General features: G+C 39.6%; 1 protein-coding gene across 3 annotated transcripts in view; it reads left to right on the top strand.

The window, feature by feature from the left end:
- The window catches only part of SUCLG2 (succinate-CoA ligase GDP-forming subunit beta), a 279639-nt gene that overhangs the window by 24369 nt on the left and 235039 nt on the right, over window positions 1–20231 (top strand). The window contains exon 1 of one of the 3 annotated variants that reach the window (XM_032290426.1): window positions 10480–10519. The exons of the other annotated variants lie outside the window; for them this stretch is intronic. The gene's annotated coding sequence lies outside the window, so the exon portion shown is untranslated. Of the gene's footprint in view, window positions 1–10479; window positions 10520–20231 lie in introns of those variants that run through there. 3 annotated transcript variants of the gene reach the window in all.

The raw sequence follows: 20231 nt of genomic DNA, 5'->3' as shown, positions 1-20231 counted from the left end.
AAAACTGTTTTTGAAGACTAAGTAATATTTTTGAGGGTACCATAAAATGACTGGTATAAAAACATGTAGTCTTGGGGAAAAAAAAATCAGTGTATATTATGTTTTAGATACCTGATCTGAAACAGGTGATATCATATCTTTTCTAATTTTTTAATTTAGAAAATTTATACTTATTGCAAAAACCTTGGAAAACTATTTAAAGGGCCATAATGATCACCTGTAATCACCTGTGCTCTTTAGAAAGCCATTGTGAATAATAATAATACAGAACTTTTTACTATTTTGCACACGTGTGTGTATATATATATATATATATATGCAGTTTCTTTTAAACAAAATTAGTGTTATTCTAATTAGATAATGTTATTTCCATCACACTTATCATTAAATCAGAAGTATTCACCTGTGCATTAACAATTTTTACAAATATTATTTCTGTTGCCAAAGAATTGAAAGGAAAAGAAGGCTGCACTCACATAGATACCATCATTTATTTTGTCATTTTCTTATTAGTGGGCATTTGTGTTATTTCTAGTGTTCTACTGTTTTAATGATGTGATTAATATCCTTGAATGTAAATTTCTCCTTACTAATCAAATTCTTGAGACAGTCTGTGAGATTGCCCTCCAGAAAAATCTGTACAAATTTATACTTCTACTCATGGTGGTTAATAATAACAAAAACAATAATAAAAATAATGGCTGCTATTTATTGACAGTTTTTTATATACCACATCCTATTCTAAGCACTTAGTGTGGATTAACTCATTCATTTCTCACCAAACACCAGCCTCCTTTTAGAGGTAAGAAAATCAAAGTGCAGTGTATGAGAATGTGAGTTTTCTAGTATCTTGACCAACGTCAAATGTGACAGTTAGACTGGGTGTGGTGGCCCATGTCTGTAATCCTAGTACTTTGGGAGGCCTAGGTGGGAGAATCCCATGAACTCAGGAGTTAGAGGCCAGCCTGGGCAATGTAGTGAGACCCCACCTCTACAAAAAATAAAAGCATTAGCTGGGCATGGCAGAAGGATCACCTAGCCCAGGAGTTATTACTTGCATGTGCTTGTAGTCCCAGCTGCTCCGGAGGCTAAAGTTGGAGGATCACCTGAGCCCAGGAAGTTGAGGCTGCAGTGAGCCAAGATCAGGCCACTGCACTCCAGCCTGGGTGACAGAACAAGGTCCTGTCTCTACAAAACACCCGAGTGACAGAAAAAAGTCTTCCAATTTATTAGATGTGAGAAAAACCTCTCATTGCTTTAAATTGCATTGCTCTAATACTGTAAATACTATACTTTTTTTTTTCATCTGCAAAAAGCAAATGTTATTATCTTCCTCTGCCTTAGGAAGAAATTTGTTCCTAAAAATTTCCTAGGAAAAATTCTAAATTCTCCTTAGTCACAAGTATAGTTACTGTTAATTTAGTAGAAAAATTGAGTGCATGGCAACATTTCAAAATTAATACCAATTACTGCTAAACAACATAACATGAACAGTTAAGTTTGACATGGGCTGTTAAAATGGACACAGTTTGCTCGGAAGTTACTCATCATAGCATGACATAATATGTTATGCAGTGTTTACCCTTGCATTATTTACTCTGTAACAGGCCTATTACCTGTGTTCCTTCAGCTTTTTTTTTCTAGTTTTACATATAGCGCACTTAATATTCTACTTAAAAAATATTCATTTAATACTCAATGTTTATGTAATTGAAATGTTAATGCAAGCTTCATTCAAGAAAACTATAAACCATACAGAAGAAATCAATGAAACCAATGCAATTGGTGCACGAGATAATCAGTATAACAAACTAGCAAACTATGAGCGCACTTAAATCAAATGTACAAATCTAAGGCTCCTTGCATGATGTTTCATTTCCCAACTTTCTGCTGCTCCCAAGATATGATGTATTTAAAAGATCCTTGTCAATGCGAATAAATGCTATGTAAATCAAACTAGGTTTGTTAAATGAAATTCTTCATTAAGTTGAATTCTTGTAACCTGATACGCTATATATATGTATCTCAGGGTCTTCTGTGTTATAAATAATTGGGATTGCGGAGAGAAACTGAAGTTTGTTTTCTGCTGTGTTACTTAGTTAAGCATTTTAATTGAGTTTTGCCAATGGAAGGTTTGTAGCAGAGGGCTTGTGGTTAGATTTCAGTTTTCAAGGTCACTTTGGGTGTTTATGCAGAGTAAACCATAGCCTGCAAAAGTAGAGATGGTGAGGCCAGAGGTAGGATGCTGTTTGGGGAATTGAGTGGAGAAACCTAAGTGTGAGCCTTAGGCCACCTGCATTAGGATAACCTGGGATACCTGTTAAAATTTCAGATTCCTGGATTCCCTTTGATTTAATCTACGGGTAAAGCCCAGGGAACTACATTCTAATTGACACAGGATATTTTCTTGACCCCCTTGCGGGACTCATGACAGGGGTGCCTCATTTACACAGCCCACCCCTGTCTACCCTTTCCTGGAGGGAGTGTGTGAGCAAATGAATGCAGGAGCTGGAGTGAGTGCTTTGGGTGCTGGCAGGAACAAACTCCATTTATTTGGCTGGCCATGCTCAACCCCTTGTGGGAAGGAGCATGTAGACAAGTGAGTAGGAGCATGTAGACAATCCTGCTGGCTGCATTTGGGTGCTGGCAGGAGCAAACTCTGTGTGGGCTCCACGGTGGCGTCCAGGTCAAGGTGCCCATGACCCCCAAAGCCCAGGAGGGCATGTTATATTGCTCTTTCAGCTCTGCTGTCTATGGATGGCTTAAGTGTTAACAGCTCAGTGGGCCTTTTGCCTCATTGTGTAGGGTGGCTGTCCTCCACCAGTGAGGGCAAAGGGTCAGTGTGACAGCCTTCTTTTGGGCATCTGCACTTATGGCTCCTGAGCTCTTGTCTGACATCTGGGAAAAATGAGGTCTCTTGAATGAATTGAAGGATGGTGAATATGGAGGATTTTATTGAACGATGAAAGTAACTCTTGGCAGGAAGGGGAGCTGGAAAGGGGACAGGATGGGCAGATAATGTTTCCCTCATGTCTGGCTGTCTCCAGCTGGACTCTACTTTGAAGTCAAGCTGTCAAGCCAGGCCTCTGAAGTTAAGTTGCTTGTCTCCAATGTCCAGCCGCTTCTTTGCTTCTCTCCGACTGAGTCTGGGGTCTTTATAGGGCAGGGCATGCCGTGAGTAGTTTAGGATAAGGCAACATTCAAGTGTGAAAACAGGGATAGAAGTTCTCACTTTGGGTCATGGGTTTCAGGCTTTTTGGCTTGAAGGTGGGGTTTTGCCAGGACCTGCCCTAGTCTGCCTAGAATTTCTCTGCCTCCTACCTCTATCATTGGATCATAATGAGTTCCTTACACAAAATATCTCACATTAATGTTTTAGAACCACTAAACTAGTGATCTGTAGGGTACATTTTATCTCTGGCAAGCCCTAAAACACTTGGGTCTGTCTTATAGATTTTTCAGTAAGGAAAAAGAAATACTTTATTACTTTCTCATAACTCATTTTAAGGTGTCTTCTGAAGAACTAGGGACCATTTATTGGATACTGGATAGATATAATGCATTAAAATTAGGTAATTTTTTTTCTTTTTTTCTTAAACTTCTCAGAGAGAGTTGTTCTTCCTATAACCTTCCCCTGAGTCTTATTCTAGATTGTCACTGCTGGGGGTTAGGTCATATGCTCATTGCTGAGCCAGTTATTGGCAAAAATGGGAAATCTCCATCATTGGCTAAGCTGCTGAATTGTTTAGAGAAAGATACTGGCGAGTCACTTACAGCATCCACTACAAGTGTGTTACTGGGTAGTGGCCAAGATAGGACTTAAACACACATCTGTCAGACTCCCAAGTCTATGTGATTTTTTCCTATGCCTTACAGCCTCTCTAATATCTGTCTGCTTCCTGTTAAGGCTTTCCATTGAATTGATTTCTTGCTGGAATTAGACTTTGATGACCAGTAATCCCAAATTATGTTTGATTGTCCACTTGCTGGCTTTCTTTATCCACCAAACTTGCCTGTCTCTCAGCTGTAGGGCATCTCCTGATCCATGGAGCTCCTAGCTAAGGCAAAAGGACTGTGTTTGCATTCAGCTGTGTGCTGCCCTACAGCAGTATGAACAGCTGCACTCTGTCAGCTAAGAGGTGAAATGCCAAGTGTAACTAAAATCTGGAAATGTGTTGTATGTCAGCCTGGAAACAATGCAGGGGACAGGTTTTGGGCCTTTGTGATGGAGAGCCCAGCCCAGAGAGGCCACTAAATGCTAGGCACTCCAATGGCATTTTGACACTCAACAGCAATCCTGTGAAATATATACTATCATTATCATTATCTATCATTTATCTTCATTTTACACAAGAGGAAACTGAAGCTTGGAGAGGTTGAGTAGTTTGTCTAAACTCATCCAACTTGTACATAATAGAGTCTGAATTAGAATGCAGGGCTAAGAGACTTAGAAGCATACACTCTTCCTTAAATCTTTTTAAAATTGTGCAATGTAGCATAAAATACTGAAAAAAATACCTATCATGTATGTAGTTTAACATGTAATTAGAAAGTAAACCCCACTTTCTGGGACCTAAGTAGAAATTTACTAGTACCTAAGAAAATCTCCCCCTGTTCACTATTTTTACTGGTTTGTAACTCCGTGTCTAATCTTAATGGTTGCCGTTTAGTTGGGCAACTCACCCTCTTTAATTATCCTGTTTAACTGTCCTCTTTTAGCAAGTCATAATATGGTATAGGGGAACGCTACATGGATCAAAAGTTAGAGGCATAGATGCTCCCTTGCTGAACTGCCTTTACCTTGGGCAAGTCATCTCTCTCCAAAAAAGAAAGGCATAGTGCCAAATAACTTATAGAAACCTCAATCACCATTATCCTGATAAAGAATTGGTTCTCTGGAGCATGGCGATCAGGTTGGAGGACAGCCTTTGCATGCTTTTTTCTTTGTTAATTTAGTAGTATATTTATATAAACCCTTAACAATTTCAGTGACAGACTTCACTCATTTTGAATAGCAAGTATTTTGTTCATTTATGTAAGTCAGCAAATTGGCCTTACACTTTATTGATTAAAATGTCCTAGATTTTGAAGGACTCAGAAGTATAATTTTCCTGAGACAGACTGTACTTTTGTTTTTTAAAATCCACCGTTAAGGACTGTGCATGATAAAGTGGAAGCAAGTGGTTATTAATTTTTTATTGAAATCTTCTGAATAAGTGTTTTCTCCTGGTTGGTTTCAAAAGCAGTCATATTCCTGAATCTAATTAGAGGCAGTTCATATACTGTGGGCTTATTAAGATTCAAGGCACTTTTTTATTTTAGCCTGTCTGATATCCCTTTTTAATTTCACTTAAATTTGAATTACTCAAAGCATCATCTGGGCATATTGAAGAAACTCAGTAATATTAATAATGATGATGTTGATGAGTCTGTCCTATCTTATTCTTTTCAAGTCCCATAACGTTATTCTTGATTGTGGCTTGTGAATACCTGGGACTGTGCTGCCCCTCTCTCTTCCTGTCGTAGACATCCGTAATCACTCATGGCACTGTTCTGAGTGATGATCGGTGTCTACCATGACAAAGGCTTGAGGTCTTACTTTCCACATCTCTTTGGGCAGCCATTTCCAGTTGGTCAGAGTTGATAGGCTCTGCCATCCCTGGTCTGGATATTGCCTGTCTTGGGTCTGAATGTTTATATCCTCCACCAGGATCTCTGAGTAAGTTACATTATCAGCTGATTCTTAAAAAAAAAAAAAAAAAAAAAATTCTCCCTTGGTCTCCATTTTCCTACCTCTTTGAATGAGAGCCTACTTCTTTTCTAGATCTTTCTATTACTATCCTTTCTATGTGTTTTCATAGCTCTCAGGCTGTCTGCATAGTGTGTTCATCTCGAACAAGCTCCTGGACTTATTCCTCAGCCAGCCTTTGCCCATTGCTTTGGAGTTTCTGCTTGGAAATGACTTTCTCTCCTAAGGTGAAGACTCTTTGTATTTAATAGGATAAACTCTCAAAGTATTGTCCCTGCTCATGAGTTAATGTTCCCTGGCTGTGTGGAATCGAAAAGAATACCTCCACTTGAATCCCTCTGGAATAGGTGTCATTGAGATACCCTGTTTCCAGTGTGACCATGTAAGCTCTTAACAGACTGTACTTTGCATAGCTAGTAACTATCTGCATTGGAGAAAAACAAGTGGAGGGGAGTCGAAATTGGAAGTGGGGGGGGGCTTGAAATGGGAAATGAAAGGCATTCTGTGAGCTTCCAGTTTTTACTTCCAGCGTTGGTCTTGATGACAGGTTACAATGGTGGCTAAACTCCATTAGAAAACCTACAGTCTTTTTGCACTGGAGAAACGAAGGACAGAGTTTAGGATCCCTAAAAGCAGCTGGAAACTGGGGGCGGGAAGGTATCTTAGAAAGGAGAGAGTCAGAGAGTGGGAATCCTGGATTCTGAGTATAAACTGATCAAATTAGAAGGTATTTCATGAATGACACGTGCACAAAGATGATTGTAAGTGGCCCGGCTAAAGTAAAAAAGAACTAAAGTAAGGTTTGAGCTGCTGCCCAAGAGACAGAGTTTGCAGTTTGAGTCTGAATATGTGTCACCCATGAATCACTCTTCACTGAAATCTCAGCTTTTTTCACTTATGTCGGATATACACAATGTAAATATTCTCTTTTCCTGGCTTTTAGTTGCCTGTCTGAGTTTCATATGCTTAGTTCACAGTTGTTGGGCTTTGAAAGGCAGGCAAGAGGTCTGAAAAACTGATAACCGGTGCAAAGCTTTAGCCAAGGCAGGAATCTGATATGAATTTTTAAGGGTGACAGTTCTGCCACAGTGCCTGCCTCTTTTTCACAATTACTGGTGTGTTGTGGAGATTTTCCGCATGTATTTGAATTCCTAGGTCACCTCATGTTGATTTGCTGTCTCTTCATGATGATGTTGGAAGCAGTGTTGACTATTGCAAAAATCATAGTATAATAGATGATAATGGCTGATATTTTCAGATGCCCTAAGCACTTTACTCATCCTATTCTGCTGGTAATCCTGTTTATTATTCCTGCTTTACAGTTGGGGATTAAAGGCACAGAGGGGCTGAATGCACAGCTATTAAGTGGTAAAGCCAGGAGCTAACAGGAAAAGGAAGATAGGTTAGTATGACATATACACACATGAATATTCTCAAACATGTGGTTAGAATTGGAAGATACGTATTGTCTGCATTGAGTTTCAGCAGATTCCTGAGGAAGATAGATATGAAAGCTATCATTTTCCTGCTGCTGTGCCTTATCAAGTTTACTGATATGAACTTGGCAGGGAAAAGACTAAGAAATGAGGGCTCAAAGATTGAATGAACTCTTTAGTTAAAGAGATAAATAGTGACTGAGTAGTTTGCTTATCCAGATGAGTTAGATTCTGTAGGCAATGGTTTACTGACTCTTGTAGCTAGAATACTGCTGAAATTTTTATTCATATTGGGGAGCAAATTATTAAGTGTAGTTAATTAGAATGAAATGATGAAAATAAACTGTATGAGATAATTAATAGTTTACTTTGGACCAGAATTATTGAAATCTGCTTTGAGAGAACCATAGACTCTTAAATTTTATTTTTAATTTTAATATAATTTTACAAATTGAGACTGGATCTCACTGTATTGCCCAGGCTGGTCTTGAACTCCTGGGCTCAAGCAATCCTCTTGCCTTGGCCTCCCAAAGTGCTGGGATTATAGGTGTGAGCCACTGTGCCCAGCCGAAGAGTCCTATAGACTCTTGATAGTAACCTCAGTGATGATAGTGGTACTGGTCAAGAGTTAGCAAAAGAAAGAGAATTCCCTGCCTGTTGTGGCACCGAAGAGCTTTTTATGAGACACTGAGCACTGCAGTATACTGGCTGTGAAGAAACTAGACTACACAGGATCGTGTGGATATGAAAGGAAGTTATAGCTTTGGTCTTAGATAATATACGGAGAGTGTCTACGATGGGGACATGATGTTTCAGCTCTATTCTGTGTTCAGTCACAGCTAGAAATTTTAGTCTTCTGAAGACCATGGTTATAAAATGAACACTTTATTCCCAGAATAGCATAGTCTTGTACTGGATTAACAGATAACAGGTAAGACAGTCATAACTTCTGGACAAAATATATAAAGTATGAAAAATATTTCAAAATATTAAAATATTTTACAGTCATGGAGAGTAACTAAAAGTAGGCAGAAAGTACAGAGGATTCCATCCTTGAAGGAAAGGAACCTCAATGAGTGAGACCCACGTTGACATGGCTTTTCCTCTCAGGGCCCTTCATAGCTCACAGTGTGCATTAAATAACTGTCAGTTAAAATGTTTCTGCCTAACAAAGTTTTGTTTCTGCCCAAAAACAAAGTTTTGCCATACTATTGCCAGGTAAACTTGTTGAACATAGACGTTGACAGGAAGCATTGTTCTTTAACTGGCATTTACTACAACTAGGTATTTTCCTGGCATTTCATTATGGGATATTTATTTAATTTCATTGAAACTTGGGGAGCAAATCATTGTAATTATGCCTATTACATTATTTTATAGGTTATAGAACATGAAGAAATCAAATACAGAGTGAAGGAGTCAGGGTATAATAAATCTGACTTTTGGTTTAGAACTTGGTTTTTGAAAACATGCAAAATTCGGTTTGCTTTTTCTGTGTTTGAAAGGTTTGACCTCCGTGTCAATGACTTTACTACAGAAACTGATTGCAGTGTACTACATTGTTTATGAATATTGATATAATAAATATTTAATGGGTACATTTTGCTAGTAAGTACTTCATCTAGCATAAAATTAGAGAGATTTTACTTGAGACAGTCTGTGAAACAGCCAGAAGAAATAATCGTGTCCTTTTGAATAACCTTAAAAACATTTTATTTTTCGTTATTAATTTGTTCTTGCTTTAGGTTTCTGGCTTAAGCACATTAATTTAAAAATGCGCTACCTGTACCTTCATCCTCCTACACTTGTGGATTTCAGTGATGAGAGTGGTGAAAAGCACAGTTGGGCAAGCTCAGATATATTTCTCAATATGAAGGATGACAAAATATCTTTGTACACATTAGTTAAATCTGTGAAAGATCAAATGGGTTCTTTGCTTGACGGTATAGATGATTATGGTGACGTGATAGTTATAACGCAAGCATTTTTTGAGTGTGTGCTTTGTGTTAGGTACTGTGATGTATCCTCAAAAGCAGGATCTCATTGATTACACATGTAACCTAGCCATAAAGTGATTAAGGTCATAGGCTGTAGAAGTTAGGTTTGTAGCCTTGTGACCTTGGAAATGTGTTAATCCTTCTGTGTCTCAGTTTGCCATCTGCAATTGGTGATCATCCTCTACTTACCTTTCAATTTCAGAAGCAATACATTGAAACAGTGCCCCATTCCCTGGTCAGCTTGTGTTATTAATAAGTGGTTGTGGTCCTTATCATAGTGGGGCCTGGGCTCAAACAGGTCCATGATCCAGTGTCCATGATCTTAACCACATCACTGTATGCTTGAGCATCACTGTATGCCTGAGCATGCCACCTGACTTATAGTAGGTGCTCATCAAAAAATTAGCTGTAGGCATGGTGGCTCACACCTGTAATCCTAGCACTTTGGGAGGGCAAGGCAGGCAAATCATTCGAGGTCAGGAGTTCAAGACCAGCCTGGCCAACATGGTGAAACTCTATCTCCTAAAATACAAAAATTAGCTGGGTAGGGTGGTGCCTATAATCCCAGCTACTTGGGAGGCTGAGGCATGAGAATCACTTGAACCCAGGAGAGGGTGCTGCAGCAAGCAGAGATCGCACCGCTGCATTCCAGTTTGGACGACAGGGTGAAACTGTGTCTCAAAAAAAAATAAATAAATGAGCTCTGGATTTTCTCTGTAGAGTTTGTGCTTGAACTGGCTTATTTGGCTATTTGTACATAATATATTGCTCAATGCAGATAGAAACTTTTTGGCTTTGAAGTCTTAGAGATAAATGATGGGCATATGGGCAGAAATCTGTATTCTAGAAACATGATTACTGAACTGTTAGCCCTGGGAAGTGCCTTGCCTTGTCTAATAATTTACTATCACAGGAACCATTATTATTTGTCTGCCATGAAGGCAAGTCAGTGGCCCCAGTTTTAGATCGAGGTCATTGTGTCCTTCGTCTTTGTATCTAATTAACTAATTATCATTCAACAAACATTAAAGAAGCACCAGCTCTGTCCTAGGCATGGGAGATGCATTGGTGAATGCATCAGACTTGGTTTGTGCCTTTGAGACCATCATAGTCTCATGGGATGTGGCAAACACTGACAAATCACCCACATGTAGAATTACATATTGAGAGATGTTATGAGGAGAAATGAGGGGCCAGGAGACTCTTTCTGTAGAGAACCACACAGTAAATTTGTTTTTTAATTTTTAATTTTTATTTTTTTTGAAATAGAGTCTTACTGTCGCCCAGGTTGGAGTGCAGTGGTGTGATCTCGGCTCTCTGCAGCCACTGCCTCCCAGGTTCACCAATTCTCGTGCCTCAGCCTCCCGAGTAGCCAGACTTACAGGTGCATACCACCACGCCCAGCTAACTTTTGTATTTTTGGTAGAGACAGGGTTTCACCATGTTGGCCAGGCTGGTCTCAAACTCTTGGCCTCAAGCGATCCACCTGCCTCAGCCTCCCAAAGTGCTGAGATTACAGGCGTGAGCCCCCACACCAGGCCATAGTAAATGCTTTAGACTTCTGGGCCTTAACATTCCCTGCTGCAGCCATTCACCTCTATCACTGCGGGTGGCAAGAGGGTCATCATCTTTTCCTGTGGTCTAGGCCAGTGAGGAAGGGCATTCAGGCTAGCAGAGAGATTCTGATGACAGTCAGAGAGCCTGATCAAATCCAGAGGTTGTTTTTACTGAGTAAAGCAAGCGTCTTCACATATCCGCACTGGGAGGCTGCTGAATGCTGTCCAGTAGCTAGTGAGGATCTCCTGTGGGACTCTCAGTGCTGGTATAAGAGAGAATCAGGCTGCAGTTTCCTCGTCTGAACTCTCAGAACAATTATCTCCACTTTCTTATAGGACATTGGTCTTCTTCATAGGACATTGTTCTGCAAACTTTGTCTTAAAGGACCGGACAGTAGATACTTTAGGTTTTGCAACAATATAACTCAAAAGCAAAAGTAGCAATAGATAGTACATAAACGGGCAGGCATGGCTGCATTACAATAAACCTTGCTGATACAGGGCTTTGTATCGTATGTTAGTTCAGGACAGTTGATTAAGGCATAGTATTCTAGGCAAGTAGGTTTCACCTTGTATTTCAACTCTTGTTGATGGTATCCATGTGGAACACTGTGTGACGAGGATTGTGAGGTTGAGGTTATTCTTTGGGGGAAAAGGAGGTGATTGATTAGTGATGTCTGTCATAGCTTCAGCTTTTGGGAGCACTGGTACAAGTGCTGGGCGTCTTTAATCCTTTCAGCTAGGAGTGCCTTGTGAGCAAGGATTTTGCCATCTATCTTTATATGTCAGGTGCTTGGCACGATAGTTTTAAAAGGGCTTATCAAATGAATGGACATTTAGCTTGATGCCTTCCCACAAAACCATATTTAAATCACTTATCGTACACAGTAAGTGCTTACTAACTGTGTATGGTGCTAATGGCAATATCTTTTTATTCCAGTTGTTTTGGAAAGAAAGGAAATTCATTGCATTCTATGTTTAGTGTCCTTGGCCATCAGTATTTTATCTTCTATGTAATAGAACCATCAAAGCCTACAGTTTAAATGATTTTCTCTCCTGTCCTTCACGTGTTCGTTCTTAAGACCTTTACATTTCTTATAGGTAATATTAAACAACATGATGCAATTAGAATTTGTTTAACGTTTATTTTGAAATATGTAGGATAGATAAGTTTTTTTTTTTCACATTTGCTTTATAAAATAGGATTCATTCCTTTATTGTAAGTAGAGTGTGCAGTGCCTTGTATAATCATAATACATTTCTCTGAATTTTTTTATTTTTAGAGACAGCATAGGAATCCTTTTATAAGCACAATATGCATTTCCTGGCTGTACCACATAATTTATCTTTTGTGTTTTTAGGGTTGCAAGATGAGAAGGGGACAGAGAGTGGGATTAGAGAATGCTGTAATTAAAGCTGATTTTCCTAGTGTGTAATGTGTGGTATAATGAGAGAGAGAGAGAGAGAGTGAGTGTGTGTGTGTGTATATATTCTTTGTTCCTGGCACAGATCTAAAATCCTGAGTAGTAGGAGCTTCTTTAGTTATTTGTAAGTTCTTTTGTTATTTATAAGCCCCTTTCAACCATACCTGAGTTTTTATGCTAATGAAGTGACTTCTAGTGGCCCTTTAGATAGTTTCGAGGGAGGGGCTAGCCATACCAAGAAGGGTGGACAGACTTTGGGTTTTTACTCCTCTACCCCAACACCTCTAAGTAGGGGAGAGAGGCTGGAGATTGAGTTCAGTCACAAATGGCCAATTTCTTAACCATGGCTAAGTAATGAAACCTTGATTAAACTCTGAAACACTGACATTAGGGGAGCTTCCAGGTTGATGAACACATATGGACGCCACCCCCCATACCATGTTCTGCATCTCTTCCATTTGACCATTTCTGAGGTTTATCCTTTATAATAAACCAGTAATCATAAATATTCTCCAGAGTTCTGCGACTTGTTCTAGTGATTTATTGAACCTGAGCAGTGGGTTATGGGAACCCCTTTGTATGTCGGTGGCCTAGCACCCTGTTTGCAGCTGGCATCTGAAGTGGGAGCAGTCTAGGGGACTGAGCCCTTAACCTGTAATGTTTGTGCTAATTCTCAAGTTAATGTCAGAATTGAATGGAATTTTTGAACAACAAGTTGGTGTTGCAGAATTGGAGAATTCTGAGGCAATAACACATATTTGGTGTCAGAAAACACCACACATGATATCTGTCTTTGCCAGTGCTTAACTCAATATGGTGCTCAGCCTCTTCATATTCAGCAGAAAATGCTCTTGTACCAAAGCGTCACTGAACAGATTATGCTGCAGGTTTCAGAGAAGAAATGTGAAGGCATGCTGAATCTACAACATCTTTTCTCATCCATTCTCATCACATGTGTCTATTCTCCCTTGTTCTCTCCCCGGTCTCTGCCTTTTCCCTCTGCTCGCTGATAGCACTGCTCCTGTGTTAACATGTAGCAGTCCCCAGACTTCCTGTATTAATTCATTTTTACACTGCTAATAAAGACATATCTGAGACTGGATAATTTATAAAGGAAAGAGGTTTAGTGGACTCACAGTTCCACATGGCAGGTGAGGCCTCACAATCATTGTGAAGGCAAAGGAGAAGCAAAGCACATTTTATAGGGCGGCGGGCAAGACAGCATGTTCAGGAGAACTCTCCTTTGTAGAACGGCATGGGAAAAACTGCCCCCATGATTCAGTTACCTTCCATTGGTAATTATGGAAGCTACAGTTCAAGATGAGATTTGGGTGGAGACACAGCCAAACCATATCAGGTGCATATCCACTCACCAAAAAGCCCTGTGTCAGCTAGACACCCTTCGTTTAGATGGAGGTTTGCTGTTTATCTGTGGTTATTTAAACATGCCCTCTGGGTGTCTGATCCACTCATCTCAAATAGTGAATTAAAATATTCCTTCCAACTGCGTAGAGGGGTAAATCTATTCTGACCATCTTCTGCATTTCCTATATGCCTTCATTCAATTAAAAACTAAATTGAGTGTCTTCAATATCTCATGCAGTGTTCTGGGAACTGGGCATTCATCAGTGAACAAAACAAGTGTTTGCCCTGTGGATCTGGTCTAGCTGTATACATATATAAAATTAGTACACATAAGAAAGTATGAAACAGGGAAGCATTTACTAAATTTCTATGTATTTATGCCTTTCTTCCTATTCCTGCCTTTATCATTTCGGGTCCAGTTAGAAACATAGAAACTATGCTCATTATTTTAACAGAGAAGATTTAACATAGAGAATTAAGTAAAGAAGTATTGGAGGACTAGAAGGGCAAAAAACTCCACAAAAACCACCACTAACTAAAACAGAGATTATAACTTTCAGGAAGCAGTGTCCCCCATTACCCCCCACCCTCGAGATAAAAGGTAGTGGTTGAAAATCTCCAAGAACTTAGAAACTTGAAGGAGAGGTCTTGCAGAGCTGGGACCCAGAGTTTTAGGAAAGGCTGCTGCTTGGCTGGTTTCATTGACACTGAGGCTGGTCTGGGACTGCTGGTAGCACCTGTAAACTGGAACCAGCTAGTCTTGGAACCATCTCCTTTAGCCAGGGTAAGGAGCTATGCGGCCAGAGGCTATGATGACAGAACATTAGAAAGGAGCAGATGCGGCCGGGCGCGGTGGCTCAAGCCTGTAATCCCAGCACTTTGGGAGGCCGAGGCGGGTGGATCACGAGGTCAAGAGATCGAGACCATCCTGGTCAACATGGTGAAACCCCGTCTCTACTAAAACTACAAAAAATTAGCTGGGCATGGTGGTGCGTGCCTGTAATCCCAGCTACTCAGGAGGCTGAGGCAGGAGAATTGCCTGAACCCAGGAGGCGGAGGTTGCGGTGAGTCGAGATGGCGCCATTGCACTCCAGCCTGGGTAACAAGAGTGAAACTCCGTCTCAAAAAAAAAAAAAAAAAAAAAAGAAAGGAGCAGATGCCATCTCTATCTACCAGCCCTTTAGTCTCCTTATAGTGTGCCCATGTTGGCAGACCCTAATGGGAAGCCAGCTGGCAAAAGAGAAAGTAATTTGCAGGATTATCAGCCCCACAGAGCAATGAGCACCTAGAAAGGAGATTTTGGAGCCGAGACAAAATAGCTTCATAACTGGCACATCACTGATATGGTCCAAGTCTGGGTCCTCTTTATCTTTCTTTTGATTTACTGCATTGAATCCCAAAGATGCTATTCAGATCCATTGAGAAGATAATTGTGAAATATCCAGATAAACAAAAGCATTTTCACATGCACGGGCAAGAGCTTCAATTTGCTTCTGTTTGGTGTATGTTTAGTTGTGTACTTTGTCCTATTTTGTAGTCGATAGCATTTCCCCCAGGAGTAACTAATTCCATGGGATTTAAAGTAGATGTCAAGTAAAAATTGGTTGGGGGATAATTCTGTAAATATAGTTAAGAAGATTTTTTTTAAAATGGTTGAGCACCTCAGAACCTTAAATCAAGCATATATTGAGAACCTCTAAGTGAAGAAAATAAAACTATATATTTCCCAGATATTTAACCATGAAATCCCCCCATCTTCAATTTCAAGCTCTTGTTTTCTGGTTATATATTCTCTCGACTTTGAACCCATCTGTACTAGTCCTGTTTTTAAAACAAATAAAAACATTTCCAACTTCTAGCTAAACATTTTTTTGTACGTATAATATCCTCTCACATCTTTCTGATGTATTTTACTTTTAAAAAACAGTTTTTTGCTGTGTCCTCCTCAACATTTTCTCCTCCAGCGTTGGTTCTTCCGTTTGTTTCTTGTTCAAGATGTTGGTCTGTGTTTCATCATTCTTGCTCTTGTGCCTTAGAGCATCCTGCCATCAGTGACTGCCAGTAACTGGTCTCTTCCTATTAGTAGTCCCCTAAGGCACTGTTTCATCTCTTGGGACCGTGTACCCTACAGTTGCTGTTTTTGTCTAGCATACCCCTTGCTGCTTGATGCTTGATCATCTTGATGGTTGCCTGAGCCCCCACACTGCTTCCTGGGTGCTCAGCCTTCAGGTTTAAAATGTAACCCTAGCTATTCCTACTTTGTGTACAACCCTGTCCTATGTTCTTTTGACTGTGGGATCTTACTTCAATCTAGTTCTTATCTGCCTACCATTCTGGTCTACCAGAAGCACTCCATTAATTTTTTTCCCCCAGTGTTGCTATGAATATTTGGTTTAGACAGCTTGGTCCAATCTTACATTCTTCCTTTCTGTGCTCCGCTGTGCTCAGCACTAGATCTTACCCTGTTGAGTAGGTGATACTTGGTGTTCAGCAGATTGCTTTTGAAAGGGGACTAATTCCCAAGGCCTCAGGTCATTTTCCCAGACATCAGTATACTTCCTTGGGGTGTTTCTTCTGCCCTGAGAAGGTGAGTAGCTTTCATGTCTAGTGTTTCAGAGGCAGCAGGAGCTTCAGAGATCAGTTTTAATTTTGAGCTGACTGTCTTCTTTTAAAGGCAAAGGTGCTAAAGAGAAGAGATTAAGAGAGAGTTGTTTGAAATCTTTCTCCTGTGTTGGGTAGCCAGTTAGATGCTGGCTGGATCCAGCCGGTGGAAGGTCATGGAACCAAATCCCCACTGTGATGCATTTCTTGCCTCCCTGGTGTTGCTTCTTGATCCTGGACAAAATGGAAAAGAGATTTCACAGAAATCTTTCATTTTACTTTCCCAGCAAACTTGTAAGGTCATGGTGGTTGATATTCTCAGTTAGCATAAATAAACAAAGTTAAATGTCACCTACAAATAAATGGCAGGGTGAATGTGACCTGCTGAGTCTTTGGCGTCACTCACTTAAGCTTATTTCTCAATTATCAACTCCCAGAACTGTCATCTTGACATTATAGCATATTTTGATCCTTTCTGCCTCATTCTCTGTTCACTTCTAGTTTGGCCCAGTTGTTAGCTTGTAGCAGTATCATATAGCATTTCACTATCAGTTCCTGAAAGAAGTCGTTAGGATAGAGCTTTCTTGATATTTCTTAGGTTCTTTGACTCCTCCGATTTTAAGAGGGTATAGTATGTTTAGGATATTGTTTCCTTTGCTCCTTATTGTGTCAGATTATATATTTTTCAAGGGTCTTTTTGTCTGTGTGTGCTTTTCTGAGTTCTCTGTCATCATAGTGGACTTTTCAAATGAATGACAGTATGTATTTCACACATTTCCTGGACAGCGTAGCAGGCTCATTTGACTATCATGCATTCTGCACTTGGGTGCAGAATTTGTTTTTCGGGGATTGTTTTGAAGTTTCCTTTTTGTGATGTCTAGTTTTCTGAATGCTTACCTTGAATTTAACTTCTATAGATTATTCTTATAGATAAAGGTAATATTTGGGTGATTTACCTTTTTCCCCTCCCTGGCTAAAGAAACTGAAATTACTGTAAGAGAAGAGATGAGTAACATAGATGGAAAAATTTGGCATGTGTTTTTTGTATTCATAACTAGGGTATTTTATGTGGAATATTGGGGAGGGCAGTGGAATTTAATCATCAAAATTATGATTTCTCCTATAAATGGAGATTTTGACAATGACATTGAGAAAGAAAGGGTGCTTTCTACAAGGTTGTGTTTTTCTTTAAAATCATCTAAGATCTAGTTTTTCATGGCAGCAGTATTTTATTTATCAACAAGAGTGAAATGTCTTTCTAAACACAAATAGTGGACTTTAGACCTCACAGACATCAATTATCATTCTGCACAGAGAACATTCCAAATGTCAGAGAGATGATCTCGGGAATTTCCCCAGCAAAGGTCACTCATTTCCTACTCTACAAGTCATTTCTTTGGCATGCCAGTGTGACAGGTGAACTTGTGAGATTGAGTTAGCCAGGTCACTCAAAACTGCCGCTATAAAGAAGTGATGAGAAGTCTATTGCTATCAGGTAAATCCCATTAAACTCAAATGTATCCTAAACTATTAAGCACTGTTAGATCGTTAGAAGGAGCAGGACTGGGTTGATTGAAATAAAGTCTGTCCCTTGCAAGCTTTCATGTGGATTTATTGGAAAGGACTTTGGGGAGTAATTTAAGGAGGGCTAACAAATTGGTAACTGCTGGGTGTGGAGGACGGTAGCAGGGCCCTGTGAGGAGGCAAGTCTGATGCACTGTGATGACACGCTTGACCCATGGTAATGGTGATGGTGAATGTGCATGTAGGCTCTTTAGGGTTTACGAAGCACCTTCACGTACATTATCCCAGCCACCCTGGGAGCTTGTGTTTTGCTGATACCTTGCTTTACCTGCTCAGTGTGCAAGCTCATTTGAGGTGCAGATCTTGAAAAACCCTGCTGTTGTTCCTCTCACACTTGTGATGTGTTTGGGCAACATGATTGAATAAAAATATTTCGTACTTTCCCTTCTCTGAGTATTGTAAAGGATCTGCTCTGATGGCATGTCTAAGCATGTGAAATGGTTGGGTGGGTTTTAACAAATAATTAATGGCCCCAGAACAATATTTTTCCCTTTTTGAAAATTTAAGGAATGATCCCATGGCCTAGTGTTGTACTCTTTTGAATTTGTTTTCAAATGAACACTTCACATGAAGATGATTCTTGGAACACAAACCCCTTTTGCCACCACAGAGACTCACCTGAGTGGGTGGAGGGAATGACATATACACGCATAGATGCATGTAAATGTACATATATTTAAATGAGATGTAGCAGTAACCTAATTTTCGGGAAATAACTTCTAGAGTTATTTATGCCGGAAGTGAGCACTCAATATTTATGAACATGAACCTGACGTAAGACGAAGCTACTTGGCACAAATATCCTCCCTTTATTCCATGAGCTAATCTATTCTACTGAGATGTCTTGTCAGGCTACGAAGGCAGTGCCTAAGCACAGGGATGGGCGCTTAATGCTGGCCTCTTGAGGGACTGTCAGTTACTCTTGTAACTTCAGGCCTCAGATACTCGTGTGTCACATGGACTTTTGGCTTGTCATAATCTCAGGTTTCCTTCAGATCTTATTAATCTTTTCAAAGTAATTAGAAAATAATTTTATTAAATGTAATTAGAAACTTTTTTCTTTTTCTAGCTGTGTTTTTTCATTTGTTAATCCATCTTTGGGGAATTAAATGTAGTTATTAAATTAACTACATTAAATAGTTAAATTTTTATTCAGGAAAAAACAGTGTAGAGATTAATATCACAGTCATTTGTGGGTCCAGGATGAAGAAGTTCCAAATACTGTTTTCTCAGATTTGCCCAAATCATTTTAAAAGACGTAAAGTATAAGCGATGAAATTGAAGTCTGTTGTTATCTCATCTGAAAATTCATAATCTCTTTTGACCCTGTAATGTAGTCAGTGTCCCAAACTTGGCATGTCACCTTCCAAATGGTTTTGATATGTCCATATATGTATCTTCCTAAGATTGTTTACTATTATTATTTTCTATTTAAGTGTGCATAAATACTCTTATGTGTTCCTCTTGTTCTACCACTTGCTAGTTTTTCCCCTCTCTATGTTTTGCTTTGTAAATATATTTGCATTGACATATTTCAAGAGCTGGTTAATTCCTTTGAACTAGTCTGTGGTATTCCATTGGATAGGCCACATCTTATTAATCCTTAGCTTTAATGTCTTCTGTTTTTGTTATTTCTATGTAGCATCTCTTTAATCAGGGGAGGTCTTGTGTTCTCTCCTAGGAGAGAGTCTCAGATGGGCCGCAGTAGCAGATAGAGCTCCTGCTGCCTGTTGCCTGCTGAGGTTGATATTAAATAATGGAAGAAAGTTATAAGATCAAAGGCCCAGCAGCTCTGATGTGGTGGAATGATGTACAGAAATGTCAATAATTAAATGTAATACAAAGGCCATGTCTTAGTTCATTTTCTATTGCTTATAAGAGACAACCTGAAAGTAGGTCATTTATAAATAAAAGGAATTTATTTTTTACAGTTATGGAGTCTAAGGAGTCCAAGGTCAAGGGGCTGTATCACCTGAGGGCCTTCTTGCTGGTGAGGACTCTTCTGCATAGTCCCTAGCGGATGCATGGTGAAGGGCTGAGAGTACTAGCTCTGATCCCTCTTCTTCTTAGAAAGCCACCAGTTTCACTCCTCTGAAAACCCATTAACTCATTAATCCATTAATTCTTCAATGGATTGGTCCATTCATGAGGGCAGAGCTCCCATGACCCAATAACCTCTTATAGATCCCACCTCTCACTACTGCCACATTGGAGATTAAGTGCCAGTATGAGCTTTGGAGGGAAGAAACATTTAAACCATAGCAGGCCAGTTTGGGCACAAGATTTGAGATTAAGATTGTTTTTGAAGAAATGTCTTTTTTATGAGTAGCAAGTACATCCGATTTACTACATGTCTATCAACCAACATTGTAAAGTGTGTGTGTGTCTAATACTGGATTTCTTTTTTTTCCTTAAACCCACATCTAATCTACATGTATTACCTCATCCTCAAACTTTATCCAGAATCCCCTCTTTTCTTTCTGTCCCCACCTCTGCTGCCCTTCTCTATACTCAAGTTG

This window comes from Sapajus apella, unplaced genomic scaffold (assembly GCF_009761245.1).
Source record: "Sapajus apella isolate SASKATOON/1434 unplaced genomic scaffold, GSC_monkey_1.0 scaffold23, whole genome shotgun sequence".
Taxonomy (NCBI): domain Eukaryota; kingdom Metazoa; phylum Chordata; class Mammalia; order Primates; family Cebidae; genus Sapajus; species Sapajus apella.
Note: the sequence above shows the minus strand (reverse complement) of the source record. Positions and strands in the feature narration are given on the sequence as shown.